This window comes from Pygocentrus nattereri, chromosome 12, assembly GCF_015220715.1.
Source record: "Pygocentrus nattereri isolate fPygNat1 chromosome 12, fPygNat1.pri, whole genome shotgun sequence".
NCBI classification, from domain to species: domain Eukaryota; kingdom Metazoa; phylum Chordata; class Actinopteri; order Characiformes; family Serrasalmidae; genus Pygocentrus; species Pygocentrus nattereri.
Genome location: NC_051222.1, coordinates 3,405,579 through 3,427,639, shown reverse-complemented (window position 1 = coordinate 3,427,639; position 22,061 = coordinate 3,405,579). Strand labels below are relative to the sequence as shown.

General features: G+C 38.3%; 1 pseudogene; it reads left to right on the top strand.

The window, feature by feature from the left end:
* Positions 1-353: 353 nt before the first annotated feature.
* LOC108410792 lies at positions 354-21,823 on the top strand (annotated as a pseudogene).
* The last annotated feature ends 238 nt before the right edge of the window (positions 21,824-22,061 follow it).

The window sequence follows — 22,061 nt, the reverse complement described above, 5'->3', positions numbered from 1 at the left end:
GAGAGAGAGGGAGAAAGAGAGAGAAAGAAAGAGAGAAAAAGAAAGAGAGAGAGAGAAAAAGAAAGAGGGAGAGAGAGAGGGAGAGGGAGGGAGAGACACAGAGAGAGAGACAGAGAGAAAGAAAGAGAGAGAGAGGGAGAGGGAGGGAGAGGCACAGAGAGATAGAGAGAGAGAGGGAGACACAGAGAGAGAGACAGAGAGAGACAGAGAGACGGAGAGAGAGAGAGGGGGGAGAGACAGAGAGAGAGAGAGAGAGAGAGAAAGAGAGAGAGAGAGTGATAGAGAGGGGGGAGAGACAGAGAGAGAGAGGGAGAGAGAGAGAGAGAGAGATCCTACAGAAACCATTAATTTCACACACATCACAATTGTTTCTTCAGACTGTCAGAGGGTGACATTCCCTCGGTGATGTGTAATGTGACACATTTAAAACAAAACTGAAAGTAACTTCAGCCACCAGAGAAGGAAAGAAGACTCGAGATAGCAGCACTGCGGATGTTTAATGCAGTAAGACCAAGTTTTTAATCTAGCCATTCTTTCACATTATAGTTTGTGTGGTTTAAGGCATCACACTTGTTGCTTCTTTAAGTAACTTGGAAGTTCAAGCGTTTAAGTCTAGTTACTCAAGATGGCTGCTGCTGGAACTACACAGGACACACAAAGAAAGTGTTGAAGCCTGTAAGAGGATGTTTACTAATATTTACTCTAAATGTGTATAGAAGCATTTTGTAAACCTATATAGAGAAATGATTTATACCAGGACTTTGAGTTTTAAGAACTTGGTGTTTTATCTATTCGCAACGTCTTAAATAAAATGTCAAATTCTCAGAAATGATGTACCTGTAAACATCCACTTTTTACAAAGTTTAACTTTTGATCTTAACTTTAGGATGCTAAAATTACGTGGCCCAAGTTTGTCATTAAATAATAGTTATTATTTTGTTCTTATCACATAAATAACATTGAAAAAAATGGACTGGTTATTAATTACTGTAATTATTAACACTATAATTATGATCAGGTAAAGATAATTGTACCAGCTATGGTGGAAGAAGGTAGTGAGTGAGTTTATATAGGTTTACTGTTAATATGGTTTCAAGAAAGTAGAAATAGGAGAATGTTCAGATTTTAGCAGTGTTGGGGAAGCTACTTTAAAACAGTTCAAGCTCTGAGTTCTTCATGATTAAACTATGAGTTAAACTATACCAAAACTGAGTTTTAGCTACAATACAAAACAATATAAACAAACTACTGAGAAAAAAATAGATAACTACATGGAAGCTACTTCAAGTGGCAACACTGAACACATGTGCTTTACTCTTTACACAAATTAGGAACGGAATGCTTGAAGTAATATGAAAACCTATTATATCTTTCTGCAATCAGTTAAGATGACATGTTCCCCTTATGTTTGACCACCCTCTGACCACTCAGGGTCAGCTCTGGCTTTGGCATTGGAAAATCCCAGGTGACAGATGGACAAACGTCCACCAACTGGAACTTTTTCCCAAACATCAAAAGGATTAGAATCTCCAAAAACAGCTTAACTCGGCTCAAACTGTACTGCACACATTCCACCTGTTTGTTTGTTTTGGTTGTTTGTTTGTTGTGTGTGTGTGTGTGTGTGTGTGTGTGTGTGTGTGTGTGTGTGTGTGTGTGTGTGATTCATTCATAACACATGGAGCCACATCTCCTGAATAAATAAGGTGGACAGACCTGTGCTTGCTTGTAGAAGTGACTCCATGGGAGGTTAGGGGGGCCTTAGAGCATTAACAACCAGGGGATCATGGGGGTCTTTTTCTGGCCTTGGGTATGGGCATCAGCACATATTTACATGGAATAATATTGTTCTCCTATCACTGCACCCCTGCTTACCCTCTAGTTAAGGCAAGGGTCAAGGTAGTACGACCCATCTGTTGTAAAAATCGTACATATCATGTAACAAATGATTATCCTTTTTCTGTTTCTATTTAATATTACCGAGAAATGAACAAGCATGTCAAACCATTTTATTGAGTAAAACCAAATCGTTTAGTTATTACAGGTTCAATAGTTTCTGTATGACAGTGATATCTATGATAAAGGGACAAACGCTGTGAAGAAAGAGAGAGAAAAACAGAAGCTTTCATTTTAAAAGTCAGCAGCACATTTTAGCTCCAGTTCAAAACTAAAGAGGTAGAATTAGGACAGACCTGAATTCTGAGCAGGTGATACAGGAGTGAATGCATGCCTCTAGAGGGGGGTGCAGGGACCAACTGTGTATCTGGAGTAGCTCCATGCTTTTTGTCTTCCCCTTTCTGAGGTAACAGGGACACTCTGCCTTGGTCTTTTTGCACAACGTAGGATTTGGGGTTAGGCGCTTTAGAATTGAATGTTACAGGTGGGGCCATTCCTTATCTCCATCCATTTTGCCTGCATCACAGTGAGGCTCAATGCTGAATGGTGGCGATTGCAGAAGAATGTATACGACTGCTTACTGGAATGGTGTTTCTGATCTATTGTCCTCGCATGAGTTCTGCAGGACTCAGTCCAGTGGTGTTTGTCAAATGGCATGGCAACTGTATCAGGCTGCACTACAATTTGCCTTACAACAGATACAGTCCTTTTAGGTGCATCATTGCTTTGAGGATAAAGTGCGCTGGAAGTAATTCCAGGTTTCCTGAGGCTATCCAACTCTGCAGAGGTGAACTGAGTATCAACATTGACTAGTTGACCTGGCACCCTCCATTTGACAAACGGATATACAAGCTGTCCTGTCTGCATATATCAGCTGTTTTTCTTCCAAGGGCCTTTAGGCAAAGGAGTTTAAAAATGGGTGTCTTCTTTGTTCAGGTCTGTTTTCCTGAAAGAATTCACAGGTCTCTACTACCTTGGTGATGTCACTTACAATTCTACGGTGGTGGTTGGTTGGTGTAGTGGGTAACACCTCTGCCTTCTACATTGTAGACTGGGGTTCAATTCTCCCACCAGGGTAAACACCCTACACTACACCAATAAGAGTCCTTGGGTAAAAATGTGTAAAATGATCAAATTGTAAGTCGCTCTGGATAAGAGTGTCAGCCAAATGCCATAACTGTTAAATGTTACAATTCCAGGCCACTGCATGGGCATGTTGGCTCTGGCGCTGCACTTAAGTCCCTGCTTTGTTTGTTGAGTGACACCTCCTCCTTCTATGGTGAGGTCAGTGTGTTGGGGTTAGTGTTCAAGCGCAAAAGGCAGTTGGGTGCAGTTTGTCTTGCTGATGTTGTAGTAAGGCAGCCGCAGTGTCATAAATACTTCTGTCTGTAATCGCCGCTGTAGCCTTGATGATACTGTAGAAGGTCAAAGGGTGTGCTGAAAGGAGAATGTTCTAAAGCAAAGGCAAGTCTTTATCAGTCTTTTTATAAGCACTTATAAAATGTGTCACTCCCTCGCAGTTCATTGATGGTTTGCAGAAGTGAAGAGAAACTAGGTAGGAAGTTGCCCAGGAACATAAATATATCTAACACCTGGCAAATTTCAGACTGAGGCAGCCAGTGATGTAATTCCTTTGTCATTACTTATGAGAAATCTTGGATTTCAGACTTGTCTTTTGTCCCTGCTCAACTTTAGACCTGATTCTTTTAACTATGTGTACTGCCATGATGTAGTACTGCTCACCTGTCCATTTCTGTTTATCACAGACACTATAGGGGCATACCAATCCGTAGCTTCTGTGACTCCTTCTGTTATTCCATGCTTCTCAATTGTATTCCTCTTTTCGGAACATTGGCAGGGGCGTACTGTGGGAATTAGTGATCACATGTTCATTCCTGATTGGCTCACAGTCCAACAGTCCTGTCTCTCCCACCATGTCATTCATCCATTGGGTGTCCGATCACGATGGGTCTGTATTTGTCTTTCGGAGCCCCAAAATATTTAACAAACACACTAAAAAAATACTTCCCAAGCAGTTTACAATAGCCAGTGAATGTGATATTAGAACTATCATCTAATGATTTTACTGATGTAATATTGCAGCATTTCTGATTCCTGTCAGAAAAGTGGGACTGAACCCCATTCTCACATGGGCATGTATTTTCCACTACAACGTTCATAATGTTGAGGAATGTTTTCTCCCACCTATATTAAAGGGCCCATATCATGGAACGTCACCAAATTTCCTTTGCTTTTTTAAAATAAAGGAATTTAAAATAATGTGTAAATATTACTTAGTCTATACAGTCGACTGTAAAAATTGCCCCTTTGGAGTTCTTTGTTTCTATGATGTTAAAATCCACATTCATTGTTTCTGTGATGCCATAAATCACACCAATGTTATAAGTGGACCTGAAGGAAAAATACAAGAAAAATATAGGACATAGGGTCATTTAAAGCAGTCTGTAGACTGCATTACCAGTTTCACCTCATCATATTTGCATGAATTTTCTGCCAATTTGCATGTGTCTGTGTATTAGAATAGTGAAGTGTACCAAAATGGAAAAAGAGAAAAAAAAGAACTTTAAAAAAAAAACAAATCATAAATAAAAGGCAAAAATATATTTGATTGCAGGAAGTCACTCTTCAGCGACTAGCTGTGCTTGCATGAAGAGTAACAGTTTCAGGATGGAGCCTCATAAATCCTGCAGCGGAAGAGGAAATGTTGACCCACAGTAAGTAGTCCTAATTAGTGTATTAGAAAAAAAATATTCAATGATCATAATATCTGCTTTTCTATTTAAAAATACGTATGTGTCTTTTTTCCAATCTATTTGGCTACAATGAACACGCACGATGATATGGTTTTGGGTTTCCTGAGTACAAGTCTGTATGCACTGGTAAGGAAAGGAAACAACAATGGTGTCACAGTAGTGCGTTCTCTGAAATTAGGTTTCTCACAGTTCCCAGGTTGGAAGCAATCACTCACTTTTCCTGGACAACAGACGTCAACTCAACAAATTGCTAACAACTCTTACAAACTCAGGTCCAAAAAAGTATCTAAAACTGAAAATGACAACAGCACACGGTCATTTTTAAACTGCGTTTTACAGGTAGTTAACTGAAAACAAGCACAAGGAGCAGATACGGAATATTTTACAACTTATCTATATAGTGTCAATTTAAGTAAATTGAACAAATTCCAAAAATGAGGCATGTAGCACATCCCCGGCTTACACTGCTCCTGTCCTAACTTTTTTGGGAAGTTTACAGAGCATGGAAAACACCTGTTTTGGAACTTTCCTGTCATGATGGATCATGATGGAAAGGCTCAGTCATCACTTCACTAAATAAATAAATAAATAAATAAATAAACAAACAAATAAATAAATGCATGAGTGAATAGTCCAACAGAACATTTCTCAACACATGATTGCAAGGATCTCAAAATCTATCTATCTATCTATCTATCTATCTATCTATCTATCTATCTATCTAGCTAGCTATACACACATACAATTCCAATGAAGTTGGGACGTTGTGTAAAACATATATAAAAACAGAATGCGATGATTTGCAAATCCTTTCCACCTATACATATGAATACTTATATAAATATGGCACTTATAAAAAATGCTTAATTAATACATTTCCCCAATGACTTCTTAAACAATGCGACAATGATAAAGAGGAATATTTTACTGCTTCACTTTGAGGGCCACAAACATCATGAACTCATGAAGAATTAATGTGTGATATATATAATTTAACACTCTTGTTATATCAGATGGTAGTTCTCATTCTTCCACAGTTTAGGTGCAGACTATCATGATGGCCTGCATGAACATCATGAATAACTGAACTCAGCTGATGATTTAGATACCATAATTACTACATACATTCATATATTAACCTTGCATGGAGTCATGCAGTAGACCTGGTTACTTCATGCATTTTCATAATGACTCATGAAATATGAATGAATGATTACTCATGTATGTAATAATGCATGAATGAACTATTTCATTGTTGTTCTGAATGGATATAAACAACTGGAGTTCTCTCAACCTCCATTTTCTGATCAATGTGAAGAAAATACTTTTTAAGGGCACTGCTTAGGGACCCTGTGCAACTGAAGGTAGCCTAAGTTTCTAATGCGTATCTGCGATCATGAACCCACTTGAGCAGAATCTCGTGAATGTTTTCAGTCAGTTTCAGCTTTATTTTAGGAGTGTAGAAGGTAAAAGATCTGAAATTACCCTTACACGGAATATTTATTGCTGCTGTCATTGAAGTATGACAACAGTTTATTAGAAAGATCAACTAATCAGAGGAATGATGTTTCAGAGAGGGTCTAGAAGGGCAAAAAGGCAACAGTGGTGTTTCTACAAGAGGCACATTGTGTTTGCATTTTAATGTTATTAGTTTACTTCCACTGTTATCATGCTAATCCATATGCCATGCAGGCAGTGATGTACACATAAACAGAACATGATTTCTACAACAACAGTATTCATTAAAACACAAATGTGAAAAAGGGTGAATTACATAAAAATGTTCAAAAATGCTGTGTGGGACCCTGGTGTGAAGTGTGGAAAGAACAGCAGTGGAGATGCAGAGTATTGTTTATTGCATAAAAAAACCCAAACATGACTCTTTTAGTCATCTCTGACTTGAGTATACTACTAGACAGAGAGACAACTACATACAGGTGGACATCATGACTATTCCACTGTCCAGCCAGAATTCGTGTGATGACATAAGTAATATTTTTGGGTGATATTTCCAGATTGAGCACAGAGGGAGAAGTGTCCAGCTGGGTGTCTATGAAGAGTCACTGGTCCATGGAGAAACCTCCTGAACTCAGAAGTGGAGATGTGCCTCCTGACCCAAAGTGAGTGATTTCCCTTCAGCTCTAAGAATGCAACCATTAGTTTACATGGATTTGTAACTATTGATTTACTACTGATTAGTGTAACACTGACTATGTAAAAAATCAATAGTTAAAGAATTATAGTAGGTACAGTTGCATGCATCATGTTGGACCACTGTGGTTGGTAGAGTAGTGGGTAACACCTCTGCCTTCTATGCTGTAGACTGGGGTTCAATCCCCATCTGGGTAAAACACCCTGCACTACACTAATAAGAGTCCCTGGGCAAGACTCCTAACACTACCTTGGCCTACTGGTGTAAAATGATCAAATTGTAAGTCTCTCTGGATTAGAGCGTCAGCCAAATGCCATAAATGTAAATGACTGCCCCGACGTCTGTAGTGCACAATTGTAGTCAGAGAGAAGGGGAATCTAGTGCATGTACTCTCTGCCTCCGTACAATTTAAACATTTTTGTCTAATATTAAAACCATTTTTAGAATGTTACTTGTTCATCTGGTCATATGAAGACCTGGTCAGAATCAATATGCATATAGCCTAAAGAGCTTTGTAGTTCTAACCATTGACCATGTATTTACCATTTCCACTTCTATCTCCAAAGCCATTTCCAAGAAAGGTGGGACGCTGTGCAGAATGTAAATGAAAATAGAATGCAATGATCTGTAAACCATGTGAACCATATCTTTAAAGGAAAATGGTACAGACAACATATCAAATGTTAAAACTGAGAAATTATATCATTTTTTTGTAAAATATATGATCTTTTTAAATTTAATGCTATCAACATGTTCCAAAAAAGTCGGGGCAGGGCATGCTTACCACTGATCCAGTCACTGACAAAAACTGAAGCTTTTTGAGTGCTGCCTAGGTAATAGACTGGAAAATGTTATACTCGTCTGAATATGAAAGATTTCAAATGGTTTCCTGAGCATTGTTTAAATAGAGATTTTATAGAGATTATGAGACACAAGGGCTGCCTCTTAATAGTTTCATGAAACATCCTTTCCTATCTACTCTCCTAAATTTGAACTGATTCTGTAGCCATGCGCATCCGCATCCTCCTGGGTTATCAGCAGAGTACTAAAGACTAAGAGCCAGCAAGAGAGTAGTACAGGTAAATCAGGATGTAAGGTCAACTTTCAGGATGTGCACATAAAACAACAATACTAAACATTCTAAGCACTAATCTTACCCCATAAACACAGTGAACATGTGAGGACTTGAGTAATATTCTTGGGTTATATCTCCAGACTGCATACTGAGAGACCGGTTTCTTCAGAGCCCAGCTGTGTGTGTCTGAAGAGTGACTGGTCCATGGAGAAGCCTCCTGAATACAGAAGTGGAGCTGTGAATCTTGACCCAAAGTGAGTGATTTCCCTTCAGAATATGAATTATTAAACCGTTAGTTTATATGCTTCTCTAACTGATTAACTACTCATTAGTGTAACACTCATACGTAATTGTAGCAGATGAAGCAGGATAGGTTATCAGATATTTGAGCTGCACCTGATCAGTGATACAAGCAGGCTTCACATATTTAATTCATGCAATTATTTGTGCCTTTAAAAGTGAGAGGCTGGGGATAGGTAACAGTGGATGTGCTTCAATAAGCATGCCTTGGTCCACTTTGAGCTCAGAATGAAACCTATCAGATAATAATAATAGTAATACAATAATAATAATAACCAGTGTTATCTTTTGATTTCCTTTGATTTCAAGTATTATTAAGAGATTATAGTAAATGTCCAAGTGAACATGCAAATAAAAATGATTTCAAAAGTACCTGTCTTAGCTCTGAGGAAACCATCCCACTCAACAAGGATTCTAGGGGGAGGGAACATCAATGATATTTAACCATATAAGCCACAGAATGAACTATTATTGAAAATCTGTAAGTGTTTTAAATGTATATTCTGCCCAGTCACTCTAATCTAACATCTTGTGAGAAGATATCTGAACTGACCTTTCTCGTCTACACATGCACATTTCCAAACGTCTTTCCTAATTTTTAATTTTTTCATTTTGATTTTTTTCATTGTTAAAGAATCACTATGGTTATTTGGGGACTGACATGTTATGCAGACCTAATAAATTTAAAAAAATATTCTATAGTTGAAAATGGAGGAGAATGAAATATTGTATGTTTTCTTCTAAAGCATACAATTGAAACTGAAACTGTCCCGCATCATCTAAAAAACAATTTGCTTTAGTAAACCCAGATATGAAAAAGATAAAAGACAGAGCAGTGCAATAAGTGACAAATCACCTAACACAAAACATGAAAACAAAGCATTCTGTTACACTGTGAGAATAAAATATAAGAATGAAAGTGATGATTTATGCAGAATGATTTATTTGATTCTGGCATGTCAAATTGTACAGCTGTTTCTTTATAGCTCAGGACTATAAATTGCTTTTCTACAGCTCTTGTAAACATCTTAGTGTGGTTTATTTCTTAGCTTAAGTTGGGCTATTGTGTAGATGTGAATGTGGCCTGTTTTATAATTACTTAAAATCCATTCTACAATTGTAAATGTGCCAGAAAGCACACTCTGGCTCCATAAGGCATGCTGTGCTCCAGTGATTGCCGCTTGCAGCGTACACCACTATTTCCAAAAAAGTTTGGATGCTTTGCAAAACGGCAATAGAAACAGAATCCATTGATGTTCAAATCATTTAAACCATATGTTTAATTGAAAATGGTACAAAGTCAAAATGTCAAATATTGAAACTGAGAAGTTTTATTGTTTTTCGAAAAACATCTGCCTATTTTGAATTTTATGCCTGGAACACATTTCCACAATATTTTTGCTTCAATCTAAAGCACATGTACTACATACATTAGCTGACCCTAAATCTTCGTAGGGCAACAAATTCCAGGAATGCGGTGATCCAGATAAAATTTCAGAATGAATGAAACTGTAGCCATTTAGTAAATTAGATATTGCCACTTTGCCCCAAAGGAAGAGATATTTTACCCAAGTTAAGTAAGTGATACTTTTTTGATCCCACAACCAGGGAAATTCCACCTCCGCATTTAACCCATCCGTGAAGTGAAACACCACATACACACTAGTGAACACACACACTAGGGGGCAGTGAGCACACTTGCCCGGAGCGGTGGGCAGCCCTATCCACGGCACCCGGGGAGCAGTTGGGGGTTAGGTGTCTTGCTCAAGGACACCTCAGTTATGGACTGTCAGCCCTGGGGATTGAACCGGCAACCTTCTGGTCACAGATCCATAACCTCCAGCCCATGACTGCCCCCCAAAACATGACCAAACAAAGGCACCGCTGGGATTACCTAATATGTAGTTACCCTACATATTTAATTTTGATGTTCTTACACAAACAACCTCTTTCGGTGTAAAATGAAGTCATCATTACCTGATGCATCCCAATCAAGAAAATGTTAATAACTAAGGTATAATGAACAATGGCTTCATCTTCTGTTCAGCCTAACTCAAAATTGAAGCCTCTACACACATGAAAGCACATGAGTACTCTAAATTTGACAATTTGGTGAATGTCATCCAGGCTGTCCAGTACATGAAGGCATGCCCATTCTTTTGCCTTTTTTAGGATGTTATCTTTTACATAGATCAGGAAGGGCTGATTAGGGTTGGAGCATCTACAGGTAGATCATTTAGCATGGTTGGTCGTTCATTAAAAATATAAAGAATATAAGTGACACCTTTTTGTTTCCATTGGTATTGTGAGTAGCTTGTTATTGTCATTTGTGTTATTCATGTTATTAGAGTTTGTGTTATGTTTAACCTCCATTAGGCAGAACACCACAGCAGCAGAACTGCAGACACACACTCATCAGATGGGGTCTGGAGATCTGCAGCAGGAGTCCAAAAAGCAGGATTCTTAAAAACCAGTGAATGATGTCCTGCACTGAGTCTTAGAGAGACATAAAACTATCATGAAAAACAAGTTTGAGAGCATATTTGAGGTAATCAAAACACAAGAGAATAAAACCCTCCTAAACAAGATCTACACACAGCTCTACATTATAGAGGGAGAGAGTGATGGAGTGAATGAAGAACATGAGGTTTTAGGGATTTAGAAAAATCCAGGAAACATGTAAACGACATTATCATCAACTGCGTAGATATGTTTAAGCCTGTGCAAGGTATTAAAGAAGACACAGAACAAACAGATAAAGATGTCAAACCAGATGAAACAAATGAAGATGAAGGACCAAAGGTGCAAAAGCTCAGAACTGTCCTGACTAAAGGCATAGCAGGAATTGGAACATCTGTGCAGAAGTTCATTCTGGACTGGGCTGAAGAAAAAGCCAATGAAGATGTTGACTTAATGTGTGTGCTCCCATTCCGGGAGCTGAACCTTTTTAAAGATTATCAGTGTAGTCTTCATAAACTTCTTTGTGACTTCCATCCTGAGCTTAAAGATATATGATGAACGCAAGGTTGTGTTTATCTTTGATGGACTGGATGAAAGCAAAATTCCACTGAGTTTTTCACAGTGTGAGAAAATATCTGACATAACAATGACCTCATCAGTGGATGTATTAATGACAAACCTCATCAAAGGAGAGCTGCTTCCCTCTGCTCACATCTGGATAACTTGCTGACCAGCAGCAGCCAGTCAGATCCCTCATCAGTACATCAACCGTGTGACAGAAATTCAGGGATTCAATGACCCACAGAAGGAGTACTTCAGGAAGAGGATCAGTGATGAAGACCAAGCCACAAAAATCATCTCTCACATCAAGAAAGCAAAGAGCCTCCACATCATGTGCCACATTCCAGTCTTCTGCTGGATCTCAGCCACTGTTCTTCAGAGAATCATGAAACAAAGTAGTATTGAAATTCCCAAAACTCTGACTGAAATGTACTCACACTTCCTGCTCACTCAGACAATCATAAAAAAAACAGAAATACGGTGACAGCAATGAAAGTATGATTGGAAAACTGATGACATTCTATAGAATAGTTGTGGGCACAAAGCTACAGTCTGAAAGAAGGATGCTTCTGAAACTGTCTGAACTGGCCTTTAAACAGCTGATGAAGGGCAATGTGATGTTCTGAACGAAGTGTGGCCTTGATATATCTGAGGCTTCAGTGTACTCTGGGATATGCACTGAGATCTTCCGGGAGGAATCTGTACTTTACAAGAGGAAGGTCTACTGCTTTGTGCATCTGAGTTTCCAGGAGTTTCTGGCTGCTTACTATGTGTTTTACTGCTATGTGAACAAAAACACAGAGTCACTGGAACACTTTAAGCCAGACAACACAAACTGGCCTCATAATTTTCCACTGTCTGAGTTACTAAAAGGAGCAGTTGAAAAAGCTTTAAAGAGTCAGAATGGACACCTGGATCTTTTCCTCCGTTTTCTGCTAGGCATCTCACTGGAGTCCAACCAAAGACTCTTACAAGACCTTCTGAAATGCACACAGAGCAGCTCAGAGAGCATCAACGAAACAGTAAAGTACATCAAACACCTAATACAAACTAAAGATCTTCCTACCGATAGATCTATCAACCTGTTCCTCTGTCTGACTGAAATGAATGACCAGTCTCTCAGGAGAGAGGTTGAGGAGTACCTAAAATCCAAAAAACATTCAGAAAAGAAACTCTCTCCTGGACATTGTTCTGCACTAGCATGCATGTTTCTTATCACAGAAGAGGTGCTGGATGAGTTGGACTTTCAGAAATACAACACATCAGATGAAGGTTACAGGAGACTGATCCCAGCTGTGAGCAACTGCAAAAAGGCTGTGTAAGTCATACATGCATATAATGTCTATTAGTATCTGAATATTGATGGCAAAGGGAGGACACATAAACGTCTTCTACTTATTATTGTTTTTATAATAATTATTATTCAAAATAATATATAAAATAACTGCTACCGCAACCTGGAATGAGCGGTTAACGATGATGATGATGATGATATATCAAATATTTAAAGTTTGAATATCAGTAACAAATATATTTAAAAGAAAAATGAAAATGGAATATACTCTGCATTACGTTATAAAGTATTGAGTATTAAGTATAAGTATAAAAAAGACAACTAAGTATTAATTAATTAAGTAAATAATATTTAAGGAAAAAAAAAAATTATAGTCACCCCCCTAGCAGAACTTTTGAAACATTTCTGTAATGTTGTTCTGAATTTAGACAACTGGGACTGCCATTTCTACATATTGTCCATGTTGACTGAGTGACTTTTAGTAGTAGGCAATAGGCAAATTATCCAGAGAGTCTTGCCCAAGTGCTCCGATTAGCATATTCCTGTTTTACAACTGAACAGGGATATTGACCTTTTGTGTGCTATGCAATGTAATTATTCATTATTCCTATACTACATTAGCCTGCATTCTAGCACTGTGAGCTATAACCCAACTACTCGTTTATACAATCCATGCAGCCCCACCTTATTTTGAACTTAAAATTGTGACGTCCATCCATAAGGATGTATGATATAGTCTGAAAATCAACTGCAAAATCTGATTTGACAGCTCTTTTTAATTAATAGTTTGGAAACCACAAAGGGTCAACCACAACCACATTGCATATTGAATTTCTATACAAAAATAGAGATGACAGATAGAAAGAGACCTCTTTCCACATTAACACACTGTGGTATCATGAGGTTCCAACTTATAGCCTGATGTTGGGATAAATGCTTAGATGGTTGTACCAATCTGTTCAGTTCTGTGTCTTTAAATACCATATCTAATCATATAAAGTTATTGCTGTTTCAACACAATTTATTATACTGTATTTTTTCATATAGACTATAAATGAAGATGGCAAAGAAGGCATCTCTTAAAAACAGTGTCCATTTATTGTAATGCTAATGCACAGAATAAGGATGCCTTCACCTACACACAGCTAGGAGAAGTAACTTAGAACAGCAGACAAAAAATTGCAAGATACAATGAGGAATGATTGTGGAATGACTAAGAAACAAGTATCTCCAAAATTGTAACTTTACAGGACAGGGCAAAAACCTTCTTTACTTTCAGTGTAAGTTAATGGAAAAAGTTTCTAAGCACCTTTGGAGCATTTCTATTGGTCCAATCAAATTGAAATTGGACTCCTGCAGAGCTCAAATGATGCAGAGAAGTAAAAATGACAAAATATGGAGATACATGGATTTCATTGGACAGTGGCAATATGGAGGTCCAAAGAAAAACTTATAGTGAGCCTGTTTAATTTAAAGTATTCAAAAGTATTCTTTTTATATACTACAGTGACTATCATAATCAAGAATTGAGTGCTCAAAGGTAACGGTAAACATTAATAACAGGAATTAGAATATGAAATATTATGAGGTATTTTATGAGGTAGCCTGTCTATTGCATACAGGAATTGTTTTAAAGGCTCTCAGTTTTGAGAGTTTGGCTTTGAAGGTTTTATGTGGTAAACCAGTTTTATGTATATTGTGTATTGCCCTCCAAGAGTTGCTTTCATACTGAGTTTTATGAATATCTGTCATCAGAGGTACTTAGTTATTTATTTATTTGTTTTATTTAGATTTTAATATCCATGTAAATGAGCTTTGGAGTTTTAACAAAGTCATTTTTTGACAACAATTTAAGGGTTCTAGCCAGACATTACAGTATCTGAACATAAAAGTATTATTTTTGAGTTTATTTTTAAAGACAGCGTTGTAACCTACAGACATATTGTACGCTGTCATATTTTTAATGAGTCAATTGTTACCTTCTCTAGTACCTTCTCTGATCTGAGTGCATGCATTATCCAGTCTACTTATGTAAACGACTTGATAAACCATTTAAACACTGTAGGCCTCGCTGTTATTAGACCTCCGACAAGATAGAATGTGACATTCTGATTAAAAAGCTCAGACAGTAGTTTGGTATATCAGTAACTGCGCTTGGCTGCTTTATCTCCTACATAACAAGTAAGAGATTTTGCTGTGCCCTCTACTGGAGCTCTAATCTGTGGGGTGCCTTAGGGGTCTATCCTAGGGCCACTATATTTTACCTCTAAGTGCTTCTCTTGGACTGTTTCATGCAGTATTTTAATATACAATATATGTAATTTCCTTTTTAAAGCTAACTCTAAATAAGTCATATGACAAGAAACACAGGTGAATGAGGTTAGTATTCAGGTGAATGTGAGCAATGGTTGGAGTGCTATGGAGTGTCATCAGTCACGTGATCTCCCAGAGGATTCTGGTAGATGTTGTTCAAGGATGCCTCAGAGCCGGAGGGATGCTTGATTTATGATTGACGGATATGTACATGAACAATATCACATCATGATCAGCACAGAATTAACATATCAATAACATCTCTAGTATTCCATAACAGTGTGATCATGTCACTGATACAATCATTTCTCTGTCTTTACTATTCCTTTGCAGGCTAGCTGGCTGTAATCTCACCACAAATGACTGTGAAAGTCTTTCCTCTACTCTGAAATCAGCAAGCTCCAACTTGAAGGAACTGGACCTCAGTAAAAATGAGCTGCAGGATTCAGGAGTGGAGCTACTCTATGCTGGACTGAAGAGGTCACACTGTAAACTGGAAGTAATCAGGTTAGCTTTCTGAGAATTGGCTTATGAATGATAAATGATCTGATTCAGAGATGAAGACATGATTATGGGGACATGTCATTTAGTTCACAATATTAGTCACAATTCTCTGGTGCTGCTCATACAGCAGCTTTACACAGTGGTGATTTTCATTATGTTTTGAACACATATGGTTTCATTACACTAGTTAAAAGTTAAAATATTTTTCTGTGGGCTGCTATTTGTCAACAATGATCAACTAGTTTTTTCTTCTGCCCTCTACTGCTCTGTACTAACAACATCTCAATTTGAAGATATGTAGTTACCTCTCAATTCCAGTAAGCTGTCTCAAACCATAGTACAGTGAACATTTGGCACTGTGTGTTGTAGTGTTTTCCTTGCATCAAGGCTTTAACAAGCCTTTAGTGAATTGAGACACCAAGTTATGTTTGAACATGGATGAAACTTCATTGTGCATTGACTCTCCAGGATTTTGCACAATAAAACATTAAACTGAGCCAGATTGATTTATTCTCCCTTTACAGGCTGTCTTTGTGTAATCTTGGGGAAAAGCCCTGTGAAAATCTGGGATCAGTTTTAAAACTGGAGAACTCCTACTTGAAAGAGCTGGATCTCAGTAAGAATGATTTGCAGGATTCAGGAGTGGAGCTGCTCTCTGCTGGGCTGAAGAGCTCGCATTGTAAAGTGGAAATACTCAGGTCAGTATTTCTGTGAGCAATAAAAATATCGAAAATGTAAAGTACAAACTTGACACATTTGTCAGTATTTAATATTTTCTAATTTGTTATGTTCTTTATTGTGGTTTTATATTTCTGATGTTTCTTATTCTTATTCTAACAATTTTAATAATGTTAAAATATATATTTTTTGGTCTATACATTGACTTGAGTATAACCTGTTTTATCTACATTGTGTTTATTTTTCATTTTCAGATTAGCTTTATGTAATCTTGGGGTACAGTCATGTGAAAGTCTGGGATCAGTGTTAAAACAGGAATCCTCCACCCTCAAAGAGCTGGACATCAGTAACAATGATTTGCAGGATTCAGGAGTGGAGCTGCTCTCTGCTGGACTAAAGAGTTCACAAAGTAAACTGGAGGTGCTCAGGTCAGCTTTCTGTAAACTTTCTGATCTGGAATGGTAAATATCAAGCTGTGATATTCAATGTCTTACCATCACGCCTTTTTATGTTAAAACGAAGGTGGAGATTCTGCTTATTTTAACCGTTTAACGAGGATATTAGAAATATATGGATTTAATCCACAACTAGATCTGAAGAAGAAAACATAATTTGAACCTGGATAATGCATGAAACACAAAGCCACAAGTTGGCTGTTCTTCTCTGTCTTCAGCTCTGAGTTCAAATCCCTTATACCTGAAAGAGCTGGATCTGACCTACAACCATCCAGGAGAGTCAGGAGTGAAGCAGCTTTCTGCTAGAGTGGAGGATGCAAACTGCTCCCTTAACACACTCAGGTATGAGCAACTGTGTAGAGGTCTGTAGAGGACTATTCTAGTGTGTAGCATAATATGTGAGTGGTGAACACTTGTAGTGGGCCTTGCTCCAAAATCATTGTGATGCCACTCGATCCAGAGAGTGAAACCCACTAACAGCCTACGTTAAACTCGGTTAATCTCAGTCAGTTATTCACAGCCTACTCTATTAAACTTAGGTAAAGTAGGGAGTTTGTGAAGTGTTTTTGTAGGTACTGTCAAATTTATAAAATAAATGTGTTGTCAGAATGTAGAATATAAACTCAACATTGACCACCTTTTTTCATGATGTGGCACTAATCATAATCCCAATGTTTAGTGTCCCTCATACACTTAAGCCTTCATGTTGCTTTGTTACCAGGTAAGGGGAGTATAGCCTGGATGGCAATGTAAACATCATATATGTCATTTGTAATTGTGCACCATTACAGAACTACAAAAAACAGGCTTTACACTGAAGGATTGTAAATTATGCATTTACAGTAAATCCAAATTGAAACATTTTTTTGTGGTATCCACAATACTGCAGGAATTGTGGAAAATAATGGGACACAATGGGAAACAGTGTGTGTATGTGTGTGTGTGTGTGTGTGTGTCTGAGTGAAAGAGAGAGAGAGGGAGAGAGAGAGAGAGTGTGTGTGTGTGTTTGTGTGTGTGTGAAAGAGAGAGAGAGGGAGAGAGAGAGAGACAGAGAGAGCGAGAGAGTGTGTTTATGTGTGTGTGTGTGAAAGAGAGGGAGACAGAGAGCAAGAGAGTGTGTGTATGTGTGTGTCTGTGTGTGAGAGGGAGAGAGAGAGACAGAGAGAGAGAGCGAGAGAGTGTGTGTATGTGTGTGTGTGTGTCTGTGAAAGAGAGAGGGAGACAGAGAGTGAGAGAGAGCGAGAGAGTGTGTGTATGTGTGTGTCTGTGTGTGAGAGGGAGAGAGAGTGTGTGTCTGTGTGTAAAAGAGAGAGAGACATTTGAATGAATATGTTCATGTGTGTTTTCTTCTTTAGAGTGGAACATGGAGGTGAGATCAGAATCAAACCAGGACTAAAGAAATGTAAGTACACACACACACACACACACACACACACAAGTTTTTCTGTAATCTCTCTTCTTTTGTGCTGTTTTCTCCTCTAATCTCTCTCCTGTGTGCAGATTCCTGTGAGCTCACTCTGGACCCAGACACAGTGCACTCAAATCTCTCTCTGAGTGAGGGGAACAGAATGGTGTTTGGTGGCAGAGAGCAGCAGCCGTAACCTGATCGTCCAGAGAGATTTGATGTGTATTCGCAAGTGTTGTGTAGAGAGAGTCTGACTGGACGCGGTTACTGGGAGGCCGAGTGCAGTGGGCTTGGGGCTTCTGTCGCTCTGACATATAAATCAATCAGCAGGAAAGGAGCCAGTAGAGACTGCGTGTTTGGACGCAATGAAAAGTCCTGGATCCTGTACTGCTCTGTTAATAGTTATTCTGTCCTGCACAATAAGAAAGAAGTTGTCGTTTCTGCTCGTCCCTCCAGCTCTAACAGAGTAGGCGTGTATGTGGACTGTCCGGCCGGCACTCTGTCCTTCTACAGCGTCTCCTCTGATACACACACACTGACACACTTATACACGTTCGACACCACATTCACTGAACCGCTCTACGTAGGATTTAAAGTTGGTTCTGACTCTTCGGTGCGTGTGTGTGACTAAATAACATCCTTGGTCTAAATGAGATCTGGCAAAAACATACAAGGAACAATTATATATACAAGATGTATTTACAGGACATGTGTATGTAGCCCAATGTATAATACAATAGTTTACTGTATGAGTAAGGCTAGAGTGGTGTAGTGTAGTGGTTAACACCGCGGCCTTCTATGCTGTAAACTGGGGTTCAATCCCCTGTTTGGACAAGCATCCTACACTATACCAATAAGAGTCCTTGGGCAAGACTCCTAACACTACCTTCGCCTACCTGTATAAATCTCTCTGGATAAGAGCGTCAGCCAAATGCCATAAATGCTAGAGGACAGATCTGTAGTGGTATACTTTGGTATATTACTTTATTTTGGTATATTATTTGGGGGGGGTTGAAAATGAGAACAGGTCTGATGGCTCATCTGGGAAGCGCTCACAGTTGATTGTAAAATTAATTTGCTGATAAAACTAGACAGTTTAACTGGTCAGTGTACTTTTATGTGTTAGCTTTAGAAATTAGTTGATGTGAAATATTCCAGTTTGTTTTGTTTAATCGAGTTTGCATTTTTTACCAGCCTAACCGTTTGGTTTACATTAACAGCTAGCTCCGTATATGGACTATTGCTGAACAGACGGGTCACTTTGACTGCTGTGGAGACAGAACTGAGTCTGTTAGCCTGCTTGAAGGACCGGGCGGCACAGGGCTCGATCCAGAGTGATAAAGGCAGCAAGGTTTGAGTTCTTGGATTAACTCCAGACAGACCAATGACTGATACCGTTCTTACAGGTTACATTTAATTTTGTTTAAAAGTAAAGCAAAGGGGCCAATTTCTGTTTTCTCAGGCACCACATACCCAAGTGTGTAGGCCACAGTGATATACGTTGTCTTATATTCAGCTGCGGACAAAGAGCTCGATATCAAGTCATATTTCTGCTAGCGTTTTAATTAGGAGTGATGATAAAGCTTATTAGTCCTTATTATTTCCATGTAAATTCTGTTTATATGGCCGTTAGGCTGTGCTAAAGAAGAAAAAAACAAGTGATTTCTTTCATTTCGGTAAGTTTACTCTGGCTTTACTTTATTTCTGGTGGTATGCCTTTATCATAACTGATATAGGGGGTAAGTGCTTCACTGCTAGAGTCACTGGTATTTGATCCTCGTAGCATAATTTCAAAACTTGGGCCCTCTGCCTAATAAAGTTGATGAATATAAAGGGAAGGGTTGCGACATGTGTGCATCAGGTTTGTCCTGGTCACACCAAAGAATTTTTCAAAGTACTGACTACAATAGATTTACATCTATTCCCATTTGCATGCTACAGCTCCTTAAACCAGTGGTTTTTAATCCATTCCCTCCTTTGCATCTAGACTTACCCTGGAATCATTTCAAAGAAGCACTCTTCACATTTCAGCATAAGAGATGTTTAAATGAATGTTTTAGTTCGTCTTTTTAAAATTTGCTCAAATTAAGCCCCTACATAGAGCCAGAACAAGGCATTTTGTGTTTGAGTTGGGTTCTATCACTCTTTTCTTTCTCCATAATGCTTGTATTTTTCCATATGTGTTCTACTTCACATTCCAGGCTACTGTTTTGTAATGTTAATTAGCTGAAATCTCTGTTGAATATGTGGTCTATTTCACACTAAGGCAGTGCTAGCTAACGTGAGTTACGCGAGGATGCAAATGCACGTGACGAATGCACAAACTCGGCCCAAACTCACTGCATGTTCTTACATTGCATTCTTACATAAAACACTCGGTACTGAAGTGGACAATAGAATGCAAATCAGAGAGGGGTCTACTGTTATTCCAACAGCCTCAACAGCGAAACATGGACAGTAGAAGTCAAGGAGTTGCTTTACCTCTTTTCTTGGATTGGAAATGCAATAATTCATCATATTTTTATGCCACTCAACTGCTCATCTGCTGTGGCAGTTGAGAAACACACTGTCGGTACAAGACCGCTTAGCCAGGCTTGGCTGTCGTGATAGCGTCCCTTGCTGTAACGCTCAGAATGCAGCTTGCACTTGCATTGTGCTATGAAGTTGTGTTTGGGGGCAGTCATGGGCTGGAGGTTAGGGAACTAGAACCAGAAGGCCGCCAGGTCAATCCCCAGTGCCGACGGCACATGACTGAGGTGTCCTTGAGCAAGACACCTAACCCCCAATTGCTTCCCGGGCGCCGTGGATAGGGCTGCCCACCGCTCCGGGCAAGTGTGCTCACTGCCCCCTAGTGTGTGTGTGTATTCACTAGTGTGTATGTGGTGTTTCACTTCATGTATTGGTTAAATGCGGAGGTAGGATTAAAAACTTAAATGCGGCGTGACACAGTTTTGAACGTAGCTACATGTGAAACCCCATCTGCATAGCGTGAAGGATCTCCATTCGCATCCATGCATGAAAGATGTTTTGGGCCTTAGGCTTTATACTGCTGTAGAAGCTGAACTAGTTCTGATATGATTGTCTAGACTCATATATACATGAAATACTGTATTGTTGACTTTGTGTTGTGTTATGTTGTGCAGGTTGAGCATAATTTTATGTACAGATAAGTAAGATGTGCTCTTACATCTACAGTTTTTGCAGAATTGTTTTTGTATTGGTTGATCATTTCTAGAATGTTTTCTTTTTTTAATCTCGCCATAAACAAAAACAATCACAGCAGCTAACAAGATAGTCGCTCGCTGCCTCTAACACTGAATGTAACACTCTTCCTGAATTGCGCTGTATTCATTTCAAAAATGTTTCTATATGTTTGTATGCTAGAAGGTTCTTCTTGTGAAAAGTGAAAAAGAAAAAAGACATTTATTTCTACATACACAAATTTTGAGATAAATTTTATTGTCTACTTTGGTGTATGTAGAAAAACATCTACTACTTCACTACCTTTGTTTTACTGTTTTCTTTTTTCCCAGTGTTTTGAGTAGCGTATCAGACTTGATTTGTGTCTTGTTATGTTTGTGATAAAAAAGGTTAATTTTTCAAAATCCTGAATATTGTGTTTACCAGTAAAATGTATGTTTGCAAGTATGCAGCAGAAAATGTTTCATAGAAAAACATTGTAAAAGTAACAATAACAATTACAATAATAAAAAAACAGTAGCATCAAATATAGGAAATTCCAAGTGATTTAGGGTTAATCTCTAGTGAAGAACTTCTGCGTCTAAAATCTAACTAAACACTGTATTTTTTTTTTTTTTTTTTTTTACTATTTTCTCTCTTTCATTCTACTCCATGTTGTAAATACTGTCGCTGCATTCAGTGGGAACTTGCACCCAAGTTTTTCACTCACCTGTACTCCTGTACTCTTGTGATGTGACAATAAATCTGATTTGATTTGATTTGATTTGATTTGATTTGTGGCAATATAATAAGGGGGTCTTTTGTGTCTTGTCTATATATTATATATTTTAACCCACTGTATAATATGCTGAGAATTTTGTGCAATGGATAATCATGATTGTTGATTTACTCTGTTTTTGTTTATTTTTGTTACTGGTTAATTATGTTAAAAATATCTTTTGTGCCTGCTGTTTGTATGGATGAATGCAGGCATGCTGGAAAAATCTAAATAAAACT